This window comes from Bos javanicus, chromosome 11, assembly GCF_032452875.1.
Source record: "Bos javanicus breed banteng chromosome 11, ARS-OSU_banteng_1.0, whole genome shotgun sequence".
Taxonomy (NCBI): domain Eukaryota; kingdom Metazoa; phylum Chordata; class Mammalia; order Artiodactyla; family Bovidae; genus Bos; species Bos javanicus.
Genome location: NC_083878.1, coordinates 92,838,664 through 92,846,244, shown reverse-complemented (window position 1 = coordinate 92,846,244; position 7,581 = coordinate 92,838,664).

Below are 7,581 nucleotides of genomic sequence, written 5' to 3'. Positions count from 1 at the left end.
TTTAATACTACTGTATAAAAGAATAAGATTAATTCTTACCTTACAAGTTAATGTTAAATAGTTCCTTTCTGTAATCATTATGTTCCTAAAAATGATTTGATTCTACCATATTTATCCTTGATTTCTCTTTTTTTCTCCTGTTCCTTCTACCCAGTCCTTGAACAAATCCTGTCAACTCCACATTGAAAATACATCTTGAAAAAATGTTTAAAAAACCTCATCTTAAGTCCAATCATTTTACTATTGCAGTACCTGCCTAATTATCTCCCTGCTTCCACCCAGTGCCTCCACCTTAACCAGAGCAATCCTTTCCCCATCTGAGCATGTCATTCCCTTCCATGGGCTTTCTGCCACACCTAGAATACAATCCAAAGACCTAAGTGACTTGTCCCTGACAACCTGCCTGACCCTGTAAGCCTCTTATGCGTTTTGTTCACTGTGCTCCAGCCTCAGTGGCTTCGCTACTCCTTGAGTGCTAGGAGGTCCTACCATGAGGCCTTGGCACTGGCTGTTCACGAGTCCATTCCCTTACTTATTCAAGTCCCTGTTCAAAGGACCATGTTCAAGAGGCTACCTGACCTCCCTATCTAAAATCAGCCCTGTCACTTCCAATCACTCCCCCTTCATTTTCTAAACAGTCCTTGTCACTACCTAACATCATATACAAAGTTACTTTCTCTCTCTTGCGCGCATGCGCTCTCTCTTTTTTTTTATTAGAATGTAAGTTCCCTGGGAGCAGGAATTTCTGTTCACTGCTATGTCCCAACATTGAAAACCATGCCAGGTAGGGACTTCCGTGAAGTCCAGTGATTGGGACTCTCAAGTTCCCAATGCAGGGAGTACAAGTTCAATCAGTGGTCAGGAAACTAAGATCCCATATGCCACACAGTGAGGCCAAAAAAAGAAAACAATGCCAGGTATGTAGTAGATGCTGAATAAATATTTGTTGATGAAAAGTCAGAATCGTGGTACTTGAGAACTGAAGGGCCTTGAGAGGCCCTCCCACATAATGTCCTCACTGTCCAGATGGGAACAGCACAAACAGAGAGAAAGCGACTTGGCCAGGATCACATTGATAGGAGAGCATTAGAATCCTAGCCCAGTGTTTGTTGCATCAGCAAACTGGCCTGTGCCCTCTTTTCGTACAGCCCACAGAGCTAAGAATGGCTTTTACATTTTTAAATGGTTGAGAAAAAAGTCAAGAATACTATTCTGTGACACATGAAAATTAGATGAATTCTGAATTTCAGTGTCCATAAATAAACTTGTATTGGAACATAGCCATGTCTATTCATTTACATATTGTCCATGCTGATTTTCCCACTACAATTACAGAGTTTAGTGCAACAAAGACTGTATGGCTCACAGAGCCTAAAATATTTACCATCTGGCCCTTCATGGAAAAAATTTGCCAACCCCTGCTCTGAAGTTTATTCCATTCATGGAAATGTCTTTCTAAACCTTTTTGGTGTCAACAGTTCCGGTGTTAAAAGCAAATCAAAGCAGCACAGAGGCAGTAAAATGGTGTCAGTTCCTTATCACATCTCTGGACCCACTTATGTCTCATCTTTTGGGATGGAGAACTGGCTGTCCAAGCCTCATAGCGTCACTGTACTGGAAAAAAAAAAAAAACTATACAACTATAGGCTAAATTCCCTCATCCTACAGGTGAGGAAACCAAGGCTCAAAAAGCTTTGGCATTCAGTATGGGCTAACCAGGTGGCTGGTAAAAAATCCACCTGCCAGTGCAGGAGATGCAGGTCAACCCCTGGGTCAGGATGATCCCTTGGAGAAGGAAATGGCAAACCCACTCCAGTATTCTTGCCTGGGAAATTCCATGGACAGACGAGCCTAGCGGGCTACAATGCATGGCGTCGCAAAGAGTCAGATGGAACTGAGCAAAAACACACACAAGCCTGAGTTAGACCTCTAGCCCCAGCTATGCGAGCAGGTTAGTTGGGACTCAGTTCAAGTAACAAAAACCCTACTCCAGCTACCTTCTGGTAGGAAATTTATTGGCTCATGGAACTAAGAAGTCCAGGTGTTCAAATGGTATGGTCAGGAATCTGTCTGTCTCTTGATTGTGTTTTCCTCTGGGTTGGTTTCATTCTCAGGCACGCTCTCCTTAATGGTCTCTGGAGAGAGACTTGAATCCCAAGTTTAAAAACACAAACCTGTCAGAATTTCTTTCTCTTAGGACATGGGGCTGCACCATCCTTCCTCTGCTTTCCGTCTGACTTGGCTAGGATTCCTGGTGATACAGAATGGCATTTTATTTTTAATATGCCCGGTGACCTTTCTAAGGTAGAAACAATTTAAAATTTAACCTTGAAAAACAAAATTAAAGTTTCCTCCTCTGAAAACAGGCTGAAAAGCTTTCTGGCCAGCAACTTCATCGTAAAGAAAGTGGGTCATTCCTCAAGCATCTACACGTGGCAGGTAGGGAAGGTGTATAGATAGGGAGGCTCGGTCCCATACACCACTGTGTGCCTTGATAAAGGGAAGATTTGGGAGCTGCAGGAGTGCGGGAGGTGGGTTCTTACTCAAGCTGGAAACGGAGGCGGGGCCAGAGATGACTTCCCAGAAGAAGCAACACCTGAACTGAGCTCTGAAGGCTGTCTACACACAAACCAGGCAGAAGGTGTGAGAGAAGTGTTGAAGGAACAACAAAGCCCAATGAAGTGATCACTAGAGTTAATCATAAAAGGAATTAAAACACCCAAATAGTCAATGGATATTCATTGGAAGGACTGAAGCTGAAGCTCCAAATTCTTTGGCCACCTGATGCAAAGAGCCGACTCATTGGAAAAGACCCTGATCCTGGGAAAGACTGAGGGCAGGAGGAGAAGGGGGCGACAGAGGATGAGATGGTTGGATGGCATTACTGACTCAATGGACACGAGTTTGAGCAAACTCCAGTATTCTTGCTGGGAAAATCCCATGGACAGAGGAGCCTGGTGGTCTACAATCCATGGGGTTGTAAAGAGTCAGTCACGACAGATCATACATGCATGCACACACATAGAACCATATATAACTTATGTAACATATGATTCTATAGATATACAGCTTAAATATGTAAAGCTTATTTAGGAAATTGGATGTGTGATATATATAGTAATAAATATATAAAGTATATGATCATATATAATAAAGTGACATAATGACTAATAAAGCAACATATGATAATTAACTTTACGTGACCTCTTTCCATCCTTCTTGTCCCTGAAGCTGCCTCAGCACCTCTCCCTTAGATTATTCCAGTGTCCTCAGGACTCAGGGCAGGACTCACACCCTTCAAATCTATCCTCAAGCCATTGCTGAAGTCATCTTTCCAAACCCCCAATTTGATCATGTCATCTATATGCTGAAAATATATGGATGGCCCTTTATAGTTTATGTGCTGAAGTTGAAATGCCTTTGCATATTATACAAGGCTCATCCCAGTCTAGCCTATTTTTAAGCCTACCTTCTGCTGGAAAAATATTATTAAGAGAGATTCATTTTAAGCAGTGTGGCCAAGGCAGAATTCAGAAGACCTCTAGCCCTTTGAGGTCACCCTTAAATGGGTTCTCTTTTCTGTTAACTCCTATTTGGTGGTTGAGGAGGCTCAGGCTCTAGAGAGTTTCTCTCACATCTTAGGTCTTACAACCAGTGCGTAACAGACTCGGGTATTAACTGAGATTACCTGGCTCCAACCCAGATTCCCTAACCACTGCACCATGCTGCGTCTGCAGGGAAGGATGCTACTTCCCTTAAAACTGTTGACTCATGAACCCATAGCTTTGGAGAGGAATCCCAGCTCCTCCACTCCACACTCAGTCTGGATCCTCCACAATCTGGATCCTACCAACCTCCCAAAATTGCCTCCAGCAAAACACTCACTGTGCACCCATCCTCCATCCTGATCCAACCCCTCTTAGTCCTAGCCTGCCTCAGACTTGTCCCTTAGGATGTCACTGAAAAGTCACCTCCTCTGGCATGCCATTTCTAATCCCCACCCGCTAAGCCAAATTCAACATCCCTCCTCCTTGCTTCCCTAGCCCTGTGCTCCCCTTCATGTAGCACCTGTCCGGAAGCACTGCAAGTGTCGTCTCTCCTCTCGCCCTACGGACTGGGCCTCTCACAGTTGGTTCTGTCTCCTGTGCCCTGCCGAGAGCCTGGCACAGAGTCAGCGCTTCATAAATATCTACTGATGCTAATTTACCCAGTGGACATCAGAACCAGAAGAGGACCGAGTGACTTCTTGATCCCAGCTGCTCACGTGTGCAATACACCCTGAAGTCTAAAAACTCTTCCACACCAATCATCTCATTTACTCACCTGAGATTATTGTCCCCATAGTCTAGGAAACTGAGGTTCAGATCAGTGAATTGTCCAAGTTCACCCAGCCAGGAAGTAGCTATCTGACTCCAAGGCTATTGGTCTTTCCATCACTCCCACAATCATCTGATTCAAATAACACACACTTTACCAGGAGAGTACATAGGGTCATGTGGTCCATACCCCATTCTGTGCTCTTTCCCCTACTCAAACAGGAAGTGCCCAGGAAGGTGATGAGGTGAGGATGGGGGCCTGAGCCAGGGAGGGCAGTCCTGCCTGTATCTTTTCCCGTTGCCCCCTTCCCATTTATCACAACCTGCATGTTTAAATTTTGTATTTAGTATTTACTCTGAAATGCCTTTCATCTGATTTTTCCCCCCTTACTCACCAATTTAGCTGTCAGAATAAATAAATGTGAAGTTGGGTCTCCAGCCTCCCCCAGCTCACATTACCTTCCTAGAATTACTCCCCGGCGGGGCGGAACCGCTGCTGGGGGCGCTCCCACAGAATCATCCAGTTACTAATGAAGTCTCTCTTTAAACCCAAATCTTGGACCACGACTCAGGTGGAGGAGGACAGCAAAACTCATCCTGGGGAGTGGGGGGAGGGGGAGGTGGGATGACCACATCCTGTTTCGTGACCAGGAGAAGGACTGAGGTGAAAGGCAGAATTCACTATACACCTAGGATGCTTATTACGTGGTACCTGTAGGATGCTGAGGACATTACACACGAGGACAACTGACAACATTTTACATGTAAGGCACTTCTACGGGGCCAGGAATAGAGGAGACACTTTCGAAATATTAGTCTTTATTATGTGGTTAATTGTCACCAAAATCCTGAGAGGTAAACACCGTTATCTCCTTCTGGCAAGTAAGGAAACGGTGGCTCAGAGAAGCTCAGTGACCTGCCCACAGTCTCCCATAGGAAGGACTTGAGGATCCTGATAGAATGTACTGACTTTGCTCATCCTGATTTTGCCAAGGTCAGTCCTATCCGGATTGTCTTTCCTGTTGGAGTCAGGAGTTGTTGGAAGAGATGTATCTTCCAAATTAATTTCACTTCTGTCTTCTTTGAAGTCAGGCAAGCCCTGGGTTGGAATAATGGTTCTGCAGTTATTCAGGAGAATATTTGATTCTTTGGTTGACTTACACCCTGCCTTTCTCCATAAAAAAATTTTTTTGATGTGGTACCTATTAGAATAACAACTGGAAAGTGCAGCCAGTCCATAGTTAATGATGGTGCTGATTTAGTCACTAAGTTGTGTCCGACTCTTTGCGACCTCATGGACTGTAACCTGCCAGGCTCCTCTGTCCATGGGATTCTCCAGGCAAGAATATTAGAGTGGGTTGCCATTTCCTTCTCTAGGGGATCTTCCTGACCCAGGAATTGAACCAGTGTCTCCTACATTGCAGGCAGATTCTTTACCGACTGAGCTACGACAGACTTTAGTTAATCATGGCTGTTATTTATTGGTTGCTTTCTGTGTGGTAGGCGTGATTCTCTTTTGCATGGATCGTTTGCTTAATTTTCACAAGTAGAAGAAGTGGACTCTGCTATCATCCCCACTTTATGGATCAGGAAACTGAGACTGAAGAGTGGCTGAATAACTTGTCCAGAGTCCTTTAGGTAATAAGGAGCAAGGACAAGATTAGCACCGCAACAGTCTGGCTCTAGAGTATTTGTGTTTCCCTACTGAGTTTAATGCCTCTTATTCCAGTTTTGATTTTCTGAGCACCATATCAGAATTACAGAGTAGGTAAATGTCTGGGTTCTGGAATCTGAATGCTAGAGCCTGAAATGAAGCTCCTGTAAGCTTGTTTCCTCAACTACAAAATAAATAAAATAATATAACCTCCATGCAGGGTTGCTGCAAGGGGTCAAGAGGATAATGCATGTAAAACAGTGCTTGGCATATAAATGCTCAATAAACAGTAGTTTATATTATCACTTAAGGAGCCTGGGTTTTACATTCCTTCTCTTAGGACTGCAACAGCTTGTTTGCCTAGCCTCTGCGTCTTGACATTCATCCCTCTACCTGGAATATTTTCTTCTCTCCCCTAAATCCATTTATATTTCATCTACCCTTTCGTTTTTTCATTTTAGCTCAAGTCTCCTCCATACCTCTGCCAACCTCTTGCCTGAAGAGCTAGTGCCATCTTCGTGGCCTCTTCTTTCCCAGAGTCCCTCTGCACTCACACATCTGTACAGCTTTGTATAACATTCAATGACCTTCTGGTTCCCACAGCTGCCTAGAAAGGGAAGAGAAGGAGATAAAGTTTGCCCAATTATTATTCCCGTTTTGCAGATGACAAAGCAAGCTTAGCCCATAACTGGTGAGGCCAGGAGTCATATCCAGGGCTTTTGATGGATAATATGGAAAAGGTGTGTATGTGTATGTGTGTGTGTGTGTGTGCACGGGTCTGTGCATATATGCATAGAGTGGACATGATCATGTATGTAGCCTAGAAATTAAGAGTATAAGCTCTGATGATAGATGAATCTGGGTTTTGAGTTCTTGGCCCTGGCAATTATTAGCCATGTAGCACCATTTTGGACATATCACATGATCCCTCTGAACCTCAGTTTCTTCATCAATGAAATGGGTATAATAAGAGACACTACCTAATGGGGTTATTGTGGGAAAAAAAATAGCATGATTGTAAAATGCCTGCTCTGGATAGAAGTACAGAGGAGTAGCAGCTGGGTTTATTATATTCAAAAGAAGATAGTCAAGGAGGAGGTTGTTCATCTCTGGTCATCTCTGGTTCAGCTCTGGTGGATGTTGGAGGGTACATGCATATGTGTGTGCCTGTGCACACACCTCACCAGCTTTCAGACTGCAATTGTACTCTTAGCAGAAAAGATTACGATCCAAAGAGAAACTTTCCACTCTGTATAAATGGCTGAAAATGCAGCAAGTGGGAGATGCTATTGGCTGGGGTTGGAGCCATTTCTGTGTACCTTTGTGTGTATAAAGGAACAGATATTTGTCTCTTTTGAGGCTACAGGAGGTGTGAGTCTATAGTATTATCCTGGAGGGCAAATGCCTCATCTGCCTGTGCCTATTAAGATTTGTCTGTGTGTGCATGACTGAAGCTGTGCCCACCAGGAATCCTGTGTCTTCAGAGGTGTATGGTCTGTCTCTGACTATAAATGGTTATCTTGCCATCTGTAGGGATATGTGTGTATATCTGAGAGTATCTGAGTAGAGGACACGGGGTGTCACATGGGTTTGGAGCTCTCTGTGGGAATC